Raw genomic sequence first — 22,529 nt, forward strand, 5'->3', positions numbered from 1 at the left:
CAAGGACAATTCCATCTTGCACCTCTTTTTTCTTTCATTTTTCTTTGCGTCATGTGCTGTTTGGGGAGTGTTTTTTGGAAGGGCCATCCTGCGTGACACTGCAGTGCCACTCCTAGATGGGCCAGGTGTTTGTATCGGCCACTAGGGTCGCTTAGCTTACTCACACAGCTACCTCATTGCGCCTCTTTTTTTCTTCTTTGCGTCATGTGCTGTTTGGGGAGTGTTTTTTGGAAGGGCCATCCTGCGTGACACTGCATTGCCACTCCTAGATGGGCCAGGTGTTTGTGTCGGCCACTAGGGTCGCTTAGCTTACTCACACAGCTACCTCATTGCGCCTCTTTTTTTCTTCTTTGCGTCATGTGCTGTTTGGGGAGTGTTTTTTGGAAGGGCCATCCTGCGTGACACTGCAGTGCCACTCCTAGATGGGCCAGGTGTTTGTGTCGGCCACTAGGGTCGCTTAGCTTACTCACACAGCTACCTCATTGCGCCTCTTTTTTTCTTCTTTGCATCATGTGCTGTTTGGGGAGTGTTTTTTGGAAGGGCCATCCTGCGTGACACTGCAGTGCCACTCCTAGATGGGCCAGGTGTTTGTGTCGGCCACTAGGGTCGCTTAGCTTACTCACACAGCTACCTCATTGCGCCTCTTTTTTTCTTCTTTGCGTCATGTGCTGTTTGGGGAGTGTTTTTTGGAAGGGCCATCCTGCGTGACACTGCAGTGCCACTCCTAGATGGGCCAGGTGTTTGTGTCGGCCACTAGGGTCGCTTAGCTTACTCACACAGCTACCTCATTGCGCCTCTTTTTTTCTTCTTTGCGTCATGTGCTGTTTGGGGAGTGTTTTTTGGAAGGGCCATCCTGCGTGACACTGCAGTGCCACTCCTAGATGGGCCAGGTGTTTGTGTCGGCCACTAGGGTTGCTTAGCTTACTCACACAGCTACCTCATTGCGCCTCTTTTTTTCTTCTTTGCGTCATGTGCTGTTTGGGGAGTGTTTTTTGGAAGGGCCATCCTGCGTGACACTGCAGTGCCACTCCTAGATGGGCCAGGTATTTGTGTCGGCCACTAGGGTCGCTTAGCTTACTCACACAGCTACCTCATTGCGCCTCTTTTTTTCTTCTTTGCGTCATGTGCTGTTTGGGGAGTGTTTTTTGGAAGGGCCATCCTGCGTGACACTGCAGTGACACTCCTAGATGGGCCAGGTGTTTGTGTCGGCCACTAGGGTCGCTTAGCTTAGTCATCCAGCGACCTCGGTGCAAATTTTAGGACTAAAAATAATATTGTGAGGTGTGAGGTCTTCAGAATAGACTGAAAATGAGTGGAAATTATGTATACATGCAAACATACATACACAAGCACACACAGAAACACACATACATACATATATACATTCATACAAGCTTCCCATGCTGTATAGTGTATACACTACTTATTTAAATATACTGTGCAGTACTGTACCGTCCATCAGGGGCTGGGAGGTGGAAGCAGACTGTTGGCACTGTCTGGACGGAGGGAGCTGCTATGTCTGAGCATGCGCAGCCAGCAGCTCCCCCGGGACACTCTACAGAGAGCTACGTAGCTCTCTGCTGCAGCAGCTCCCGCATCTCGGTCGCGTACGCGATCGCGGCTTTTACTGAGACGGAGACTGCTGTCTCCGTCTCAAAAATGTATATGTTGGCTCATCAGGGGGGGGGGTTTCCAGTAGAGATGTGCACTTGAAATTTTTCGGGTTTTGTGTTTTGGTTTTGGGTTCGGTTCCGCGGCCGTGTTTTGGGTTCGACCGCGTTTTGGCAAAACCTCACCGAATTTTTTTTGTCGGATTCGGGTGTGTTTTGGATTCGGGTGTTTTTTTTCAAAAACCCCTCAAAAACAGCTTAAATCATAGAATTTGGGGGTAATTTTGATCCTATAGTATTATTAACCTCAATAACCACAATTTCCACTCATTTCCAGTCTATTCTGAACACCTCACACCTCACAATACTATTTTTAGTCCTAAAATTTGCACCGAGGTCGCTGGATGACTAAGCTAAGCGACCCAAGAGGGCGGCCCAAACACCTGGCCCATCTAGGAGTGGCACTGCAGTGTCAGACAGGATGGCACTTTAAAAAATTGTCCCCAAACAGCACATGATGCAAAGAAAAGAGAAAAAGAGGTGCACTGTGGTCGCTGGACGGCTAAGCTAAGCGATACAAACACCTGAATATCACAGGAATTATTTGTTCTAATCAATGGTATTACTGGTCCAAATCACTGGAAGAAAATGACAAAATCACTGGAATTATTCATTCTAATCAATGGTATTATTGGTCCAAATCACTGGAAGAAAATGACAAAATCACTGGAATTATTCATTCTAATCAGTGGTATTATTGGTCCAAATCACTGGAAGAAAATTACAAAATCACTGGAATTATTTGGTAAGATCACTGTAATTAATAATTATAAATCACTGATATTAATTGGTAAAATCTCGCTACCGCCTGCCTAGTGAAGTGGAATCTAGATGGGATTTTGTACCGGGGACACAATAACTTAATGAATTGTCTAAATCCCACTGCACTAATGGCGGAAAACTGGCACACGTCTAACAGCGCACTGATTATACTGAGAACTGATTATACTGATAACTGATGATACTACGGAGAACTGACACTGAGCAGCGAGAACAGCACTGGACTATTGTACTGTAGTATACTGGTCACCACAATGCAGCACTGACACTGAGCACAGATATTAAGAACTGATCAGGATACTAGAAGTGACACAGAGCTGCAAGATACAACAATGGCCTACTGTACTGTACTACTATATACTGGTGGTCACCACAATGTTGCACTATACTACTATATACTGGTCACAACAATGCAGCAGATATTGAGCACTGATCAGGATACTAGAACCAGGGCCGGTGCAAGGTTTCTTGGCACCCTAGGCAAAATGCCTACTGCAAACCCCCCCCCCCCCCAAATAAATAAATAAAAATAAATGTGTGTGTGTGTGTGTGTGTGTGTGTGTGTGCAGGGGGTGGACTGGGGGGCCAGGGGCGGAGGACGGATGGATGGATATATAGATCTATATATGGAGCTGAGGAGTGACATATATATATGTGTGTGTGTGTGGTGTATGTGTATATATATATATATATATCTATATCTATCTATCTTGCATTATAAGGGCACCTTTATTGCTGCAGAGGATGGAGTCCCAGTGAAGCATGGGGGCCGCCCACAGTCTGCACTGTAGCCACCCGCAAACTTAACAGACCAGGATCGGCCAGGAGCTGAGCTTGATCGCCCCCACAGAACTCCGTTGATGTCACCAGCGGGATAGACAGCTGGCGGGCAGGGACTTCTAGATGGTGCAGGCTGCGGTGAGTGGAGCTCCGTTACCGGCGAAAGGTGCAGCTGACAGGGGATCAACAGGAGGCTTTACCTCACAGCACAGAAGTGGCGGCGGCATGCAGAGGCGGCGACGGAGGGTAGGCGGGTGTACCGCAGCTGGAGGAACAACCGTTCAGCGCCCCAGATCAAGACAGAAGACGGTGGAGATGGTGAGACCTGCATCCGCTATCTTTGCAGGCCATTCTCCCATCCTTCATTCCACACAGGCAGCAACAGCGTGCCACCCCCTCAGGTCCCACCGCTTATAGGCAGCTGCCTAAAGCTGCCTAGTGGAAGCACCGGCTCTGACTAGAACTGAGTCTGACACGGAGCTGCAAGATACAGCAATGGCCTACTGTACTGTACTATATGTATACTACTGGTCACCAAAATGCTGCACTGTCCTACTATATACTGCTCACAACAATGCAGCACAGATATGGAATGGATACTTGCAGTGACACAGAGCTGCAAGATACAGCAATGGCCTACTGTACTGTACTACTATAATTATACTAGGTGATTCATCGCGCCCTATGGGCGCTCTTCACACCGTCGGTTGGGGCTACGCCCCGTTAACCCCTGCACGCCTTTGAACATACGCAGGCTGGTAGATAACAGAATCAGAAACGCAGGGCAGTATAGAGGGCATACAGAAATGGTGTCCGGTTGAGAAACGATAGAGAGGCGTGGGGGGGGGGGGAATGTAGAGAAACGCTGTGCGATCAGTAAAGGATAGGGAGAGGCAGGGTGGTAGGGAGAGGATAAAGAGAGGGAAGGTGTTAGAGAGAAAATACCGTTGCAAGAGGCTATGACCGGTTAACACCTGCACGGGCTTCAGCTGTGCTATAATTGTTATTATATGGAGTATTACCTGAATTTTTTTTTATGGCAGTGGGTAAATATTGTAAGGGGGAGGGCGTGCGATTGTCAAGGGGGCGTAGCCCTTTGTGAGGGCATGCAGAGTGGCTGCAGGGCACAATGAATAACATAGTGTAGTATATACTGCTAGTGTCTGCATCATGAAGTACCAGATGACTAACAGCAATGCAGTGTAGATAAGACACCAAAGTGCTGTGGCCACAGGTAGCAGAGCCGCTTATACACACAATGGCCACAGGTAGCAGAGCCGCTTATACACACAATACCCCCAGGTAGCAGAACCGCTTATACACACAATACCCAACAGGTAAAAGTGTCGCTTATACACACAGTGCCCACAGGTAGCAGGGCAGCTTATACACACAGTGCCCACAGGTAGCAGAGGCGCTTATACACACAATACCCACAGGTAGCAAAGGCGCTTATACACGCAGTGCCCACAGGTAGCAGAGACGCTTATACACACAATACCTACAGGTAACAGAGGTGCTTATACACACAGTGCCCACAGGTAGCAGAGGTGCTTATACACACAATGGGCACAGGTAGCAGAGCCACGTATACACACAATACCCACAGGTAGCAGAGCCGCGTATACACACAATACCCACAGGTAGCAGAGCTGCTTATACACACAGTGCCCACAGGTAGCAGAGCCGCTTATACACACAGTGGCCAAAGGTAGCAGAGCCGCTTATACACACAATACCCACAGGTTGCAGAGGCACTTATACACACAGTGGCCACAGGTAGCAGAGGCGCTTATACACACAATGGGCACAGGTAGCAGAGGCGCTTATACACACAATGGGCACAGGTAGCAGAGCCACGTATACACACAATACCCACAGGTAGCTGAGCCGCGTATAGACACAGTGGCCACAGGTAGCAGAGTTGGTTCTACACACAATGGCCACAGGTAGCAGAGCCGCTTATACACATAGTGCCCACAGGTAGCAGCACCACTTATACACAATGGCCACAGGTAGCAGTGTCGCTTATACACATAATGGCCACAGTATTAGTATACTCACAAAAGTTTGGGGGGTTTGGAAAGGGGGTGGGTTCAGTGAGGTGCCTATCCGTGCGGCTGCGGATGGTGTCCGAGGTGCTACGTGTGGTGGAGGGGTGGGTGTGGGAGGGGGTCCAGAGGTGTTGTGGGTGGCGGAGGGGTGGGTGCAGGGGCACGGATGGCGTAAAGGGTGCAGAGGTGCTGTGGGTGGGGGAGGGGTAGGTGTAAAGGGGGCGCGGATGGGGAGTGTAAATGCTGTTGGTGGGGAGGGGTGGGTGCGGGGGACTGTGGATGAAGGAGGGGGTATGGAGGAGATGTGTGTGTGGGAGGGGTGATGTAGGGGTGTGCGTTTGGAGGTGCAGGGGGGGTGAGCTTAAGGGATGGGTTTCAGAAGTGCTGTGGGTGGGGGAGGTGTGGGTGTGGGATGGCACGGATGGGGGATGTAGATGTTGTGGATGGGGGAGGGGTTGATGCGGGGGAGCTGTGGATGGGGAGGGAGTCCGGAGGGGGTTCGGGTGGTGGTCCAGAGGTGTTGCGGGTGGGGGAGGGGCAGGTGTGGGAGGTCCGCAGATGGGGAGGGTGTCTGTAGATAATGCGGGTGGGTAGGTGCTGTGGTTGTGGGAGTGGCGGGTGCGGGGGTGTTGCGGGTGGGGTAGGTGATCTGGATGGGGTAGGTGATCTGGATGTGCGGTAGCCAGGGGAGGGGCGGGTGCGGGGATGACACAGATGGGGGAGTGGGTCCGTGGGTGCTGTGGATGAGTGAGGGGTGGGTTACGGCGGTTGTGGTGGCCCGGGTGTGCTGCTGGGTGGAGGAGGGTGCCGGTGCAGGGATACCGAGGTTGGGGTAGGGTGGGGGTGCAGCTGTGGTGGGTGGGGGAGGGGTGGGGGTGGGGAAGAGGCGGGTATGGGGATGCTGTGGGTGGGGTGCCAGGGGGGGCGTGAGGGTGTGTGGATGGGGTCTGTAGATGCTGCTGGTGGTGGAGTGGCAGGTGCGGGAGGCTGTGGATGAAGGAGGGGTCTGGAGGTGCTGTGCGTGGGGGAGGGGTGATGTAGGGGAAGGTGGGGTTGCAGGGGTGTGGGGGTTAGGTGATGGGTTGTAGAAGTGCTGCGGGTGGGGGAGGTGTGGGTGCGGGATGTGGTATGTAGATGCTGCGGGTGGCTGCAGGGGAGCCGTGGATGGGGGAGGGGGTCCTGAGGTGCTGTGGGTGGTGGTCCAGAGGTGCGGGGGGTGGTGGAGGGGAGGTGTGGTAGGTGTGCGAATGAGGGAAGGTGTCTATAGATGATGGTGGTGGGGGAGGGGCCGGAGGTGCTGTGGGTGGGGGAGTGGCGGCTGTGGGGGTGTTGTGGGGGTCCTGATGCGCGGCGGGTAGGGGAGGGGCGGGTGCGGGGATCAGAGGGCGCTGTGGGTGGGTGAGGGGCTGGTGTGGGGTTAATGCAGTTGGGGTGGGCCAGCTGTGGTGGTGTTGCGGGTGGTGGAGGGGCAGGTGCGTGGGTGTTGGGGGGGAGGGGAGGGGCAGGTGCTGTGTGTGGGGGAGGGGGCCGTTTGCTGGGGTGGTTTGGTTGGGTGGGTGGGTGGTGGGTGTGAGGGTGCCACGGTTGCGGGGGCGGGTGGTGCTGCAGGTAGGGGAGGGGTGGGGGTGCTGGAGCAGGGGTGCTGTGCGTAGGGGAGGGGTGGGGGTGCCATGGGTTGGTAGCAGGGGTGATGTGGGTGTGGGAGGGGTGGGGGTGCTGTGGGAGAAGCTGGTGTGGGAGTGCAGTGGGTGGAGGAGGGGGGGGGGTGCTGTGGGTGGTGGGCTGGTGCCATGGGTGGGGGTCAGGCGCGTGGGTGCAGGGGTGCTGCGGTTGGGGGGTGGGAGGCAGCTGCGGGGGTTTCCGAGGGTTGGGGGGGAGTGGGTTGCGGGAGCAGGGGTGTTGCGGATGGGGGAGGGGTGGGTGCAGGAGGGGCAGATGCGGTGGTGGTGCGGGTGGGGTGGAGAGTGCAGGGGTGTAGCGGGGGAGAGGTGGGTATGGGGGTGGGGTGGGGGTGCCGCGGGTGGGGGAGGGGGCCGTTTGCCAGGGTGGTGCAGTTGGGTGGGTGTGAGGGTGCCACGGTTGCGGGGGCGGGTGGGGTGGGGGTGCTGCAGGTAGCGGAGGGGTGGGGGTGTGGGAGCAGGGCTGGTGTGCGAAGGGGAGGGGGTGCCATGGGTGGGGGTTTGGGAGCTGGGGTGATGTTGGTGTCGGAGGGGTGGGGGGCTGTGGGAGAAGCTGGTGTGGGAGTGCTGTGGGTGGGGGAGGGGGGATGCTGGGGGTGAAGGCGTGGTGCCATGGGTAGGGGGACAGGTGCGGGTGGGGTGGAGGGTGCATGGGGTGTAGCGGGGGGAGAGGTGGGTATGGGGGTGGGGGAGGGGCGGGGGTGCCGCGGGTGGGGGAGGGGCGGGGTTTGCTGCAGGTGTGGGGGCGGGAGTGCTGAGGGTGGGAGTGGATGTGGGGGGATGCGTTGGGTGCCGCGGATGGGGGGGCGGGTGTCGGTGCTATGGGCGGGGACGGGAGTGCCACGGGTGGATGCCGCGGGTGGGCGGCCGCGGATGTTGGTGCTACGGGTGAGGGAGAGGGCGGGAGTGGCGCGGGTACTGGGTGGATGCGGTTGGTTGCCGCGGGTGGGAGGGGGAGCGAGTGCGCTGTCAGTGTCAGCATTGTCCCCTGAACTCTGCAGCAGCCGCTAGTCTGTGAGGCGGGTAGTGTGAGTACCGCTCACAGTCAGCGGCTGCAGTGTCACCAGCGAGTGTACGGGGAGGAGGGAGACAGGGGACAGGACGGAGACGGAGAGGGGACTGGGCGGGGGTGGGCGGTCAGAGGGAGAGGACTTCTGGTAGATCTGTGCCTGTGATTTCGCCCAGTGTTACGGCCAGGCACAGAATCAAAGAGTTGGGCAAATATATAGGAGATACTGGTGGTCCCCACAATGCAGCACACTGAGCACATATATTACCAGGTGTATCTCACACATCGCTCAGTACAGATTACAGGATGTATAATCACCAGGTGTATAACACACGTCGCACAGTACAGTATACAGTATGCAGCTCTGGAGGGAGGATCAGTATTTGGCAGGAAGGCGAGGCCTGGTCCTGGCAGCAGAGTGACAGGCGGCCATATAGTAGCAGCCAGCTCCAAATCTGGCAGTGTGTGGAGAGGGAGGGGGTGAGGGAAGGGAACGAGCGCTGGAGTGTCTGAGCGGAGGGCTTGGAAGTTCAGGGGGAGTGAGTCGGGAGCTGCTCTTCCATAGCAGTGCACAGTGGTGGTGACGGAGTCTGACAAAGGAGGGAGGAGGAGGATTGGGGCAACTGGCCGCAGGGGAGCACTGTGCCGCAGCCATCACCTGCAGGGGGAGTAGAGGGAAACACATCCTATCTGCACCAGATAAGTGACTTCTGATTAGAGCAATTGAGGGTCGGAGTTTTTCTGAAAGGTGGAAAGGAAGGGGTTCTTTTTCCTGTAGACTGGAAGGACTACAACAAACTTGGAGTGACTACACTTTTCACCCTTGTTCGGCAGCCCTGCTGCCCTTTAATACACAGATGAATGAAGACTCCATTTGGAAATGCAGCCGCTCAGCGATCAAGAGCTGATGCAGCACATGCAGGTGTTTCTGCAAATATGATGAAGAAAAGAACATCTCATAAGAAACATTGAAACAATATGGGACCAAGTAAACCAATCTCCCAGCCAAGGCGAAATATTGTAGGCTGTAGAATACAGCATGGGTGGAAAGAGGGCAGTGGGCCAATAACCCAATGGAAAGGAACAGTTCTGGATCAAGTACCAGTGAATCCCTCCCTCTATCTTATAAAGTATGATGGATTTGATTGTGTCTATGGACTTGAGCTTCACAAGGATGAAAGGGTGTCTGCTCTTGAAGTTCTACCAGACAGAGTTGCCTCATCCCGAATCAGCGATGTCCATTTGGCTGACACAATGATTGGTAAAGCAGTGGAGCATATGTTTGAAACAGAGGATGGTTCCAAGGATGAGTGGCGAGGGATGGTATTAGCAAGAGCACCTATTATGAACACATGGTTTTATTATTCTATAACCTATGTATGTATCAACTTTTAGATGACTATAAAGAAGATCTTCGGATCATGCCAGACTCAAATGATTCCCCTCCAGCTGAAAGAGAACCAGGGGAGGTTGTGGACAGCCTGGTGGGCAAGCAAGTGGAATATGCCAAGGAAGATGGCTAAAAAAGGACTGGCATGGTTATTCATCAAGTTGAAGCTAAACCATCTGTGTACTTCATTAAGTTTGATGACGATTTCCATATTTATGTCTACGATTTGGTGAAGACATCCTAAATGGGATTCTGTACTTTTTTATTTTATTTTTTGTCAAACGTAATCTAATGTAAACATTTGTAGAAAGTCGCTGCTTTCTGATTACAGAAATGCTCAGATATTCCTGCGAATCCACAATCCCTTCCCAGAGGAAAAAGAAATTGAGAAACCGTTGTTAGAGAATGTTTGTTCTCTTTCCCTTACAAAGGAACAAACCACTTTCCAAGAAGACTGACGTTTTTGAGATTATGGAGACATAATGTTTTTGAATATAAATCCTAAAGCAGGTGGTGTATTAGAGCAAAAGAGTGCAAGAGGCCAGCCATGCAGTTTCGGAAATATTATGACAAAATGTTACTGTATTTCATAAGCACTCATTCCTAACTCTGCTAAGTACTGTTTGGTATACTGTATCTGGCTTCCATGAGGTAGTTGTCCATTATTTCAGCTTCATTGACCTTTTTGAAAGTGGTAGAAGTTATCGATTCTTTTTTTTTATTTTTATTTTCCCCTATTTTTAATTTTCTCCTGCATAGCCCAGTAAAATGTTGCAATGTTAAGTATTGACTTGTGCCTTCTGGGTGTCCACTTCTTCACCAAACCCAGCCAAATCTCATCCTAACCCTCTGTTCCACGTTCTCTATGTACCCCATCTGTGTCACCCCTGTCTGTCTACCCCTCCCCTTTAGATTGTAAACTCTCACGAGCAGGGCCCTCTTCCCTCATGTGCTTATCCTTTGTCTTACTTTAATAATCTTCAACTGTGCCACATCCAGCAGTCTTCTGCCACCTGATACTTATTCCAGTGTCATCTGCTGATGTAACTATGTTTATTTACCCTGTACTTGTCCTATACTGTCATCAACTGTAAGTTGCTGTTTTCCTGTTTGATTATTTATGTACTCTGTAATTGGGCGCTGCGGAACCCTTGTGGCGCCATATAAATAAAGGATAATAATAATTATAATAATAATAATAATATAGGGTGTATAATCCCAAGGTGTATCTCACACATCACTCAGTACAGTATATAGGGTGTATAATCCCCAGGTGTATCTCACACATCGCTCAGTACAGATTACAGGATGTATAATCACCAGGTGTATAACATACGTCGCACGGTACAGTATACAGGGTGTATAAGTAATTACCAGGTGTATCACACACATCGCACAGTACAGTATATAGGGTGTATAATCCCCATCATCCACTGGATGACTAAGCTAAGCGACCCAAGAGGGCGGCACAAACACCTGGCCCATCTAGGAATGACACTGCAGTGTCAGACAGGATGGCACTTTAAAAAATTAGCCTCAAACAGCACATGATGCAAAGAAAAGAGAAAAAGAGGTGCACTGTGGTCGCTGGACGGCTAAGCTAAGCGACACAAACACCTCAATATCACAGGAATTATTTGTTCTAATCAATGGTATTACTGGTCCAAATCACTGGAAGAAAATGACAAAATCACTGGAATTATTCATTCTAATCAATGGAATTATTGGTCCAAATCACTGGAAGAAAATGACAAAATCACTGGAATTATTCATTCTAATCAATGGTATTATTGGTCCAAATCACTTTAAGAAAATTACAAAATCACTGGAATTATTTGGCAAGATCACTGTAATTAATAATTATAAATCACTGATATTAATTGGTAAAATCTCGCTACCGCCTGCTAGTGAAGTGGAATCTAGATGGGATTTTGTACCGGGGACACAATAACTTAATGAATTGTCTAAATCCCACTGCACTAATGGCGGAAAACGGGCACACGTCTAACAGCGCACGGATTATACTGAGAACTGATTATACTGATAACTGATGATACTACGGAGAACTGACACTGAGCAGCGAGAACAGCACTGGACTATTGTACTGTAGTATACTGGTCACCACAATGCAGCACTGACACTGAGCACAGATATTAAGAACTGATCAGGATACTAGAAGTGACACAGAGCTGCAAGATACAGCAATGGCTTACTGTACTGTACTACTATATACTGGTGATCACCACAATGTTGCACTGTACTACTATATACTGGTCACAACAATGCAGCAGATATTGAGCACTGATCAGGATACTAGAACTGAGTCTGACACGGAGCTGCAAGATACAGCAATGGCCTACTGTACTGTACTATATGTATACTGCTGGTCACCAAAATGCTGCACTGTCCTACTATATACTGCTCACAACAATGCAGCACAGATATGGAATGGATACTTGCAGTGACACAGAGCTGCAAGATACAGCAATGGCCTACTGTACTGTACTACTATAATTATACTAGGTGATTCATCGCGCCCTACGGGCGCTCTTCACACCGTCGGTTGGGGCTATGCCCCGTTAACCCCTGCACGCCTTTGAACATACGCAGGCTGGTAGATAACAGAATCAGAAACGCAGGGCAGTATAGAGGGCATACAGAAATGGTGTCCGGTTGAGAAACGATAGAGAGGCGTGGGGGGGGGATGTAGAGAAACGCTGTGCGATCAGTAAAGGATAGGGAGAGGCAGGGTGGTAGGGAGAGGATAAAGAGAGGGAAGGTGTTAGAGAGAAAATACCGTTGCAAGAGGCTATGACCGGTTAACACCTGCACGGGCTTCAACTGTGCTATAATTGTTATTATATGGAGTATTACCTGAATTTTTTTTTATGGCAGTGGGTAAATATTGTAAGGGGGGAGGGCATGCGATTGTCAAGGGGGCGTAGCCCTTTGTGAGGGCATGCAGAGTGGCCGCAGGGCACAATGAATAACATAGTGTAGTATATACTGCTAGTGTCTGCATCATGAAGCACCAGATGACTAACAGCAATGCACTGTAGATAAGACACCAAAGTGCTGTGGCCACAGGTAGCAGAGCCGCTTATACACACAATACCCACAGGTTGCAGAGGCGCTTATACACACAGTGGCCACAGGTAGCAGAGGCGCTTATACACACAATGGGCACAGGTAGCAGAGGCGCTTATACACACAATGGGCACAGGTAGCAGAGCAACGTATACACACAATACCCACAGGTAGCAGAGCCGCGTATAGACACAGTGGCCACAGGTAGCAGAGTTGGTTCTACACACAATGGCCACAGGTTGCAGAGCCGCTTATACACATAGTGCCCACAGGTAGCAGCACCACTTATACACAATGGCCACAGGTAGCAGTGTCGCTTATACACATAATGGCTATAATAATAAATAAATAAATAAATAATGGCCACAGAATTAGTATACTCACAAAAGTTTGGGGGGTTTGGAAAGGGGGTTGGTTCAGTGAGGTGCCTATCCGTGCGGCTGATCAGCCCGATTCAGGGCATCACTTGTAGCGGCTGCGAATGGTGTCCGAGGTGCTACGTGTGGTGGAATGGTGGGTGTGGGAGGGGGTCCAGAGGTGTTGTGGGTGGCGGAGGGGTGGGTGCAGGGGCACGGATGGCGGAAAGGGTGCAGAGGTGCTGTGGGTGGGGGAGGGGTAGGTGTAGAGGGGGTGCGGATGGGGAGTGTAAATGCTGTTGGTGGGGGAGGGGTGGGTGCGGGGGACTGTGGATGAAGGAGGGGGTATGGAGGTGATGTGTGTGTGGGAGGGGTGATGTAGGGGTGTGCGTTTGGAGGTGCAGGGGGGGTGAGCTTAGGGGATGGGTTTCAGAAGTGCTGTGGGTGGGGGAGGTGTGGGTGTGGGACGGCACGGATGGGGGAAGTAGATGTTGTGGATGGGGGAGGGGTTGATGCGGGGGAGCTGTGAATGGGGGAGGGAGTCCGGAGGGGGTTCGGGTGGTGGTCCAGAGGTGTTGCGGGTGGGGTAGGGGCAGGTGTGGGAGGTCCGCAGATGGGGAGGGTGTCTGTAGATAATGCGGGTGGGTAGGTGCTGTGGTTGTGGCGGGTGCTGGGGTGTTGCGGGTGGGGTAGGTGATCTGGATGGGGTAGGTGATCTGGATGTGCAGTAGCCAGGGGAGGGGCGGGTGTGGGGATGACACGGATGGGGGAGTGGGTCAGTGGGTGCTGTGGATGAGTGAGGGGTGGGTTACGGCGGTTACGGCGGTTGTGGCGGCCCGGGTGTGCTGCTGGGTGGGGGAGGGTGCCGGTGCAGGGATACCGAGGTTGGGGTAGGGTGGGGGTGCAGCTGTGGTGGGTGGGGAAGAGGCGGGTATGGGGATGCTGTGGGTGGGGTGCCAGGGGGGGCGTGAGGGGGTGTGGATGGGGAATTGTAGATGCTGCTGGTGGTGGAGTGGCAGGTGCGGGAGGCTGTGGATGAAGGAGGGGTCTGGAGGTGCTGTGCGTGGGGGAGGGGTGATGTAGGGGAAGGTGGGGTTGCAGGGGTGTGGGGGTTAGGTGATGGGTTGTAGAAGTGCTGCGGGTGGGGGAGGTGTGGGTGCGGGATGGGGTATGTAGATGCTGCGGGTGGCTGCAGGGGAGCCGTGGATGGGGGAGGGGGTCCTGAGGTGCTGTGGGTGGTGGTCCAGAGGTGCGGGGGGTGGTGGAGGGGAGGTGTGGTAGGTGTGCGAATGAGGGAAGGTGTCTATAGATGATGGTGGTGGGGGAGGGGCCGGAGGTGCTGTGGGTGGGGGAGTGGCAGCTGTGGGGGTGTGGTGGGGGTCCTGATGCGCGGCGGGTAGGGGAGGGGCGGGTGCGGGGATCAGAGGGCGCTGTGGGTGGGTGAGGGGCTGTTGTGGGGTTAATGCAGTTGGGGTGGGCCAGCTGTGGTGGTGTTGCGGGTGGTGGAGGGGCAGGTGCGTGGGTGTTGGGGGGGAGGGGAGGGGCAGGTGCTGTGTGTGGGGGAGGGGCCCGTTTGCTGGGGTGGTTTGGTTGGGTGGGTGGGAGGTGGGTTTGAGGGTGCCATGGTTGCGGGGGCGGGTGGTGCTGCAGGTAGGGGAGGGGTGGGGGTGCTGGAGCAGGGGTGCTGTGCGTAGGGGAGGGGCGGGGGTGCCATGGGTTGGGAGCAGGGGTGATGTGGGTGTGGGAGGGGTGGGGGGGCTGTGGGAGTAGCTGGTGTGGGAGTGCAGTGGGTGGAGGAGGAGGGGGGGGGTGCTGTGGGTGGTGGGCTGGTGCCATGGGTGGGGGGACAGGCGCGTGGGTGCAGGGGTGCTGCGGTTGGGGGGTGGGAGGAAGCTGCGGGGGTTTCCGAGGGTTGGGAGGGAGGGGGTTGCGGGAGCAGGGGTGTTGCGGATGGGGGAGGGGTGGGTGCAGGAGGGGCAGATGCGGTGGTGGTGCAGGTGGGGTGGAGAGTGCAGGGGTGTAGCGGGGGAGAGGTGGGTATGGGGGTGGGGTGGGGGTGCCGCGGGTGGGGGAGGGGGCCGTTTGCCGGGGTGGTGCAGTTGGGTGGGTGTGAGGGTGCCACGGTTGCAGGTGGGGTGGGGGTGCTGCAGGTAGCGGAGGGGTGGGGGTGTGGGAGCAGGGGTGGTGTGCGAAGGGGAGGGGCGGGGGTGCCATGGGTTGGGAGCAGGGGTGATGTGGGTTTGGGAGGGGTGGGGGGGCTGTGGGAGAAGCAGGTGTGGGAGTGCAGTGGGTGGAGGAGGGGGGGGTGCTGTGGGTGGTGGGCTGGTGCCATGGGTGGGGGGACAGGCGCGTGGGTGCAGGGGTGCTGTGGTTGGGGGGTGGGAGGCAGCTGCGGGGGTTTCCGAGGGTTGGGGGGGAGGGGGTTGCGGGAGCAGGGGTGTTGCGGATGGGGGAGGGGTGGGTGTAGGAGGGGCAGATGCGGTGGTGGTGCAGGTGGGGTGGAGAGTGCAGGGGTGTAGCGGGGGAGAGGTGGGTATGGGGGTGGGGTGGGGGTGCCACGGGTGGGGGAGGGGGCCGTTTGCCGGGGTGGTGCAGTTGGGTGGGTGTGAGGGTGCCACGGTTGCGGGGGCGGGTGGGGTGGGGGTGCTGCAGGTAGCGGAGGGGTGGGGGTGCGGGAGCAGGGGTGGTGTGTGAAGGGGAGGGGGTGCCATGGGTGGGGGTTTGGGAGCTGGGGTGATGTGGGTGTGGGAGGGGTGGGGGGCTGTGGGAGAAGCTGGTGTGGGAGTGCTGTGGGTGGGGGATGGGAGGATGCTGGGGTGAAGGCGTGGTGCCATGGGTGGGGGGACAGGTGCGGGTGGGGTGGAGGGTGCAGGAGTGTAGCGGGGGGAGAGGTGGGTATGGGGGTGGGGGAGGGGCGGGGGTGCCACGGGTGGGGGAGGGGCGGGGTTTGCTGCAGGTGTGGGGGCGGGAGTGCTGCGGGTGGGAGTGGATGTGGGGGGATGCGTTGGGTGCCGCGGATGGGGGGGCGGGTGTCGGTGCTACGGGCGGGGACAGGAGTGCCGCGGGTGGATGCCGCGGGTGGGCGGCCGTGGATGTTGGAGCTACGGGTGGGGGAGAGGGTGGGAGTGGCGCGGGTACTGGGTGGATGCGGTTGGTTGCCGCGGGTGGGAGGGGGAGCGAGTGTGGCTGTCAGTGTCAGTGTTGTCCCCTGAACTCTGCAGCAGCCGCTAGTCTGTGAGGCGGGTAGTGTGAGTTCCGCTCACAGTCAGCGGCTGCAGTGTCACCAGGGAGTGTACGGAGAGGAGGGAGACAGGGCGGAGACGGGGAGGGGACTGGGCGGGGATGGGCGGTCAGAGGGAGAGGACTTCTGGTAGATCTGTGCCTGTGACTCCGCCCAGTGTTACGGCCAGGCACTGAATCACAGAGTTGGGCTAACATATAGGAGACACTGGTGGTCCCCACAATGCAGCACACTGAGCACATATATTACCAGGTGTATCTCACACATCGCTCAGTACAGATTACAGGAGGTATAATCACCAGGAGTATAACACACGTCGCACAGTACAGTATACAGTATGCAGCTCTGGAGGGAGGATCAGTATTTGGCAGGAAGGCGAGGCCTGGTCCTGGCAGCAGAGTGACAGGCGGCCATATAGTAGCAGCCAGCTCCAAATCTGGCAGTGTGTGGAGAGGGAGGGGGTGAGGGAAGGGAACGAGCGCTGGAGTGTCTGAGCGGAGGGCTTGGAAGTTCAGGGGGAGTGAGTCGGGAGCTGCTCTTCCATAGCAGTGCACAGTGGTGGTGACGGAGTCTGACAAAGGAGGGAGGAGGAGGATTGGGGCAACTGGCCGCAGGGGAGCACTGTGCCGCAGCCATCACCTGCAGGGGGAGTAGAGGGAAACACATCCTATCTGCACCAGATAAGTGACTTCTGATCAGAGCAATTGAGGGTCGGAGTTTTTCTGAAAGGTGGAAAGGAAGGGGTTCTTTTTCATGTAGACTGGAAGGACTACAACAAACTTGGAGTGACTACACTTTTCACCCTTGTTCTGCAGCCCTGCTGCCCTTTAATACACAGATGAATGAAGACTCCAGTTGGAAAGGCAGCCGCTCAGCGATCAAGAGCTGATGCAGCACATGCAGGTGTTTCTGCAAATATGATGAAGAAAAGAACATCTCATAAGAAACATTGAAACAATATGGGACCAAGTAAACCAATCTCCCAGCCAAGGCGAAATATTGTAGGCTGTAGAATACAGCATGGGTGGAAAGAGGGCACTGGGCCAATAACCCAATGGAAAGGAACAGTTCTGGATCAAGTACCAGTGAATCCCTCCCTCTATCTTATAAAGTATGATGGATTTGATTGTGTCTATGGACTTGAGCTTCACAAGGATGAAAGGGTGTCTGCTCTTGAAGTTCTACCAGACAGAGTTGCCTCATCCCGAATCAGCGATGTCCATTTGGCTGACACAATGATTGGTAAAGCAGTGGAGCATATGTTTGAAACAGAGGATGGTTCCAAGGATGAGTGGCGAGGGATGGTATTAGCAAGAGCACCTATTATGAACACATGGTTTTATTATTCTATAACCTATGTATGTATCAACTTTTAGATGACTATAAAGAAGATCTTCGGATCATGCCAGACTCAAATGATTCCCCTCCAGCTGAAAGAGAACCAGGGGAGGTTGTGGACAGCCTGGTGGGCAAGCAAGTGGAATATGCCAAGAAAGATGGCTAAAAAAGGACTGGCATGGTTATTCATCAAGTTGAAGCTAAACCATCTGTGTACTTCATTAAGTTTGATGACGATTTCCATATTTATGTTTACGATTTGGTGAAGACATCCTAAATGGGATTCTGTACTTTTTTATTTTATTTTTTGCCAAACGTAATCTAATGTAAACATTTGCAGAAAGTCGCTGCTTTCTGATTACAGAAATGCTCAGATATTCCTGCAAATCCACAATCCCTTCCCAGAGGAAAAAGAAATTGAGAAACCGTTGTTAGAGAATGTTTGTTCTCTTTCCCTTACAAAGGAACAAACCACTTTCCAAGAAGACTGACGTTTTTGAGATTATGGAGACATAATGTTTTTGAATATAAATCCTAAAGCAGGTGGTGTATTAGAGCAAAAGAGTGCAAGAGACCAGCCATGCAGTTTCGGAAATATTATGACAAAATGTTACTGTATTTCATAAGCACTCATTCCTAACTCTGCTAAGTACTGTTTGGTATACTGTATCTGGCTTCCATGAGGTAGTTGTCCATTATTTCAGCTTCATTGACCTTTTTGAAAGTGGTAGAAGTTATCGATTCTTTTTTTTTATTTTTATTTTCCCCTATTTTTAATTTTCTCCTGCATAGCCCAGTAAAATGTTGCAATTTTAAGTATTGACTTGTGCCTTCTGGGGGTCCACTTCTTCACCAAACCCAGCCAAATCTCATCCTAACCCTCTGTTCTACTTTCTCTATGTACCCCATCTGTGTCACCACTGTCTGTCTACCCCTCCCCTTTAGATTGTAAACTCTCACGAGCAGGGCCCTCTTCCCTCATGTGCTGATCCTTTGTCTTACTTTAATAATCTTCAACTGTGCCACATCCAGCAGTCTTCTGCCACCTGATACTTATTCCAGTGTCATCTGCTGATGTAACTATGTTTATTTACCCTGTACTTGTCCTATACTGTCATCAACTGTAAATTGCTGTTTTCCTGTTTGATTATTTATGTACTCTGTAATTGGGCGCTGCGGAACCCTTGTGGTGCCATATAAATAAAGGATAATAATAATTATTATAATAATAATATAGGGTGTATAATCCCCAGGTGTATCTCACACATCACTCAGTACAGTATATTGGGTGTATAATCCCCAGGTGTATCTCACACATCGCTCAGTACAGATTACAGGATGTATAATCACCAGGTGTATAACATACGTCGCACGGTACAGTATACAGGGTATATAATTAATTACCAGGTGTATCACACACATCGCACAGTACAGTATATAGGGTGTATAATCCCCAGGTGTATCTCACACATCACACAGTACAGTATATAGGGTGTATAATCACAAGGTGTATCTCACACATCGCTCAGTACAGTATACAGGGTGTATAATCACCAGGTGTATCACAAACGTTGCACAGTACAGTATACAGGGTGTATAATCCCCAGGTGTATCTCACACATTGCTCAGTACAGATTACAGGATGTATAAAATCACCAGGTGTATAACACACGTCTCACAGTACAGTATACATACTGGTTACAACAATGCAGCAGATATTGAGCACTGATCAGGATACTAAAAGTGACACAGAGCTGCAAGATACAGCAATGGCCTACTGTACTGTACTATATGTATACTGCTGTCACCAAAATGCTGCACTGTCCTACTATATACTGCTCACAATAATGCAGCACAAATATGAATAGTATACTTGACACAGAGCTGCAAGATACAGCAATGGCCTACTGTACTGTACTACTATAATTATATACTGGTGGTCCCCACAATGCAGCACACTGAGCACAGATATTTGCAGCACACTGAGCACAGATATGGAGCGTTTTCAGGCAGAGAACGTAGATATTTGCAGCACACTGAGCACAGATATTTGCAGCACACTGAGCACAGATATTTGCAGCACACTGAGCACAGATACAGAGCTTTTCAGGGAGAGAACGCAGCCACGTCCTCTCCGTTCAATCTCCAATGCACGAGTGAAAATGGCGGCGACGCGCGGCTCTTTATATAGAATACGAATCTCGTGAGAATCCGACAGCAGGATGATGACGTTCGGGCGCGTTCAGGTTAACCGAGCAAGGCGGGAAGATCCGAGGCTGCCTCGGACCCGTGTAAAATATGTGAAGTTCTGGGGGGTTCGGATCTCGGAGAACCGAACCAGCTCATCTCTAGTAAATACTGGCTGCTTTATTTTTACACTGCAATTTAGATTTCAGTTTGAACACACCCCACCCAAATCTAACTCTCTCTGCACATGTTATATCTGCCCACCCTGCAGTGCACATGGTTTTGCCCAACCACTAACAAATTTGCTGCTACAATCAGGTCTGAATTACCCCCAATATTAGGAACTCATGACAGTGAAACATGTCAGACCAACCGAGTTTTGGATCTGTTAGAGCAGAGAACACAAACAAGCTCCCCGTGAAGGCCAGCTGTCTCTGAACACAGAGGTAAGTATTTGCAACCACCCTGTGGGCAGCCTATCTCTGCTACCCATAACTCACAACCATTCCCTGACAAATTATATATTCCTAACATTTAAGTGCTATTTATTAGAAGGAAGGAGGAAAACAAGTGTGCAGGCCATGGGCAAAACCTCATTCATAGGCTATACTGTATCAGAGTCAGGCCAGGAGTTGAGGGCAGGTTTGTTACAGACACCGTAAAGTGGAATATAATAGTTAGTGTGGGCAAGATTAGCCAATAAGAAGGCTCCTCTCTGAAAACGAAATCCTGACTGAAAAGACAGTGCACTTCCACTTGGTGACACATGTCACATTGCCATAATTACAGCTCTGGGAAAATGTATACACTAGAAAAAGTTTTATATTTTTCCCCTGGGCAAGCTTAAATTGTACTGAGACTTTTTTGTCTGCTCTTGCCTGATATCCTCTTGCCATCCCAACCTGGGCATATCCCTAGTCATGTTATACCTTGGAAAATTATATCAAGCACCTCAATCATCAGTAAATTCTGCTAGAAGATCACATGATTATGATAAAGAGAATGCAAACAAGACATTGTACTGAATAATGAGCTCTGCCACCAGGATTACTGACACCATCATAGAAAGTAAATTCCTGGAGCAAGAATATCTTTTCAGTTGTACTTTTAATGTTTACACTAGAGAAATAAAGAACAAAGAAAAAAATATATATATAGATTTCCTTTACAGAATCTAATTCTTCATTTAGTAGTTTATGTAAAATGTTAGTTCTGAAATCTATTTTAAATTACTGATTTTTGTGGTGCAGTATTAATATTAGAGATGAACCCCCCCCCCCCCCCCCCCCCCGAACATCCCGTTCCGAGCCCGGATCAGAGTCTGGCTCGGGACTTCCCACCAAATTCGGAAACCAAAACGGGGCAAAACATCATCATCCCGCTGTCGGAATCTCGCAGGTTTTGGACTCCATATAAAAAGCTGCATGTTGCCGGCATTTTCACTCGGGACTTGAAGAGTGATGGAAACAGACCTCTGTCTCTCTGTGGAAGGTAGTATTGGGTGCGGTCACTGTGTGCTCTGTATGGGTGCTGTACTTGTCACTGTGGTGTACCTGTTCTGTTCTGGCTGTCACTGGTGTTTCATGAGCTGTTAGGGGTGCTGCAGTTGTACATGGGTGTTGCTGTCCTGGCTGTCACTGTGTTGTACAGGGGAACTGTCCTCCTGTATGCTGTGAAAATACAGGGGTGCTGGCCCTGTCTTGTATGCTGTAGAAATTCACGGGTGCTGTTAAAATAAAAGCACACTGGCCCTGTATGCTGTAAAAAAAAACAGGGGTGTTGTTAGCACACTGGTCCTGTATGCTGTAAAAATATAGGGGTGCTGCTGTTAAAATAATATTACACTGGCCATGTATGCTATAAAAATTCAGGGGTGCTGTTGATAAAATAAAAGCACACTGGTCCTGTATGCTGTAAAAATTCAGGGGTGCTGCTATTACAAGATTATTACACTGGTCCTGTAAAAATTCAGGGGTGCTGTTGTTAGCACACTGGTCCTGTATGCTGTAAAAATACAGGGGTGCTGCTGTTGAAATAATTTTACACTGGCCCTGTATGCTGTAAACATTCAGGGGTGCTGTTAAAATAAAAGCACACTGGTCTGTATACTGTAAAAAATCAGGGGTGCTGCTGTTAAATTAATATTACACTGGCCTTGTATGCTGTAAAAAATCAGGGGTTCTGTTGTTAAAATGAAAGCCCACTGGTCCTGTATCCTGTATAACTTCAGGGGTGCTGCTGTTAAAATAATACTACACTGGCCCTGTATGCTGTAAAAATTCAGGAATGCTGGTAAAATAAAAGCAGACTGGTCTGTATGCTGTAAAAATTCAGGGGTGCTGCTGCTAAAATAATATTACACTGGCCCTGTATGCTGTAAAAAATCAGGGGTGCTGTTGTTAAAATGAAAGCACACTGGTCCTGTTTGCTGTAAAACTTCAGGGGTGCTGCTGTTAAAATACTACACTGGCCCTGTATGCTGTAAAAATTCAGGAATGCTGTTGTTAAAATAAAAGCACACTGGTCCTGTGTGCTGTAAAAATACAGAGGTGCTGTTAAAAAAAAGCACACTGGTCCTGTATGCTGTAAAAGTACAGGGGTGCTGCCATTAAAATAATATTAAACTGGCCCTGTATGCTGTAAAAATTCAGGAGTGCTGTTGTTAAAATAATATTACACTGGCCCTGTATGCTGTAAAAATTCAGGGGTGCTATTGTTACAATAAATGCACACTGGTCCTGTATGCTGTAAAAATACAGGGGTGTTGCTGTTACTATAAAAGTAAACTGGTCCTGTATGCTGTAAAAATTCAATGGGTGCTGTTGTTACAATAAAAGCACATTGGTCCTGTATGCTGTAAAAATACAGGGGTGCTGCTGTTAAAATAAAAGTACACTGGTCCTGTATGCTGTAAGAATACAGGGGTGCTGTGAAAATAAAGGGGCACTGTACTGTGTG

The 22,529-nt window shown here is 51.4% G+C and overlaps 2 pseudogenes; both read left to right on the plus strand.

Moving 5' to 3' along the window:
* The first annotated feature begins 8,833 nt into the window (after positions 1–8,833).
* Positions 8,834–9,606, plus strand: LOC134929257 (spindlin-Z-like; annotated as a pseudogene).
* Positions 9,607–16,888: 7,282 nt separating this feature from the next.
* On the plus strand, positions 16,889–17,661 carry LOC134929259 (spindlin-Z-like; annotated as a pseudogene).
* Positions 17,662–22,529: the final 4,868 nt, after the last annotated feature.

Source organism: Pseudophryne corroboree, chromosome 5 (genome assembly GCF_028390025.1).
Source record: "Pseudophryne corroboree isolate aPseCor3 chromosome 5, aPseCor3.hap2, whole genome shotgun sequence".
Taxonomy (NCBI): Eukaryota; Metazoa; Chordata; class Amphibia; order Anura; family Myobatrachidae; genus Pseudophryne; species Pseudophryne corroboree.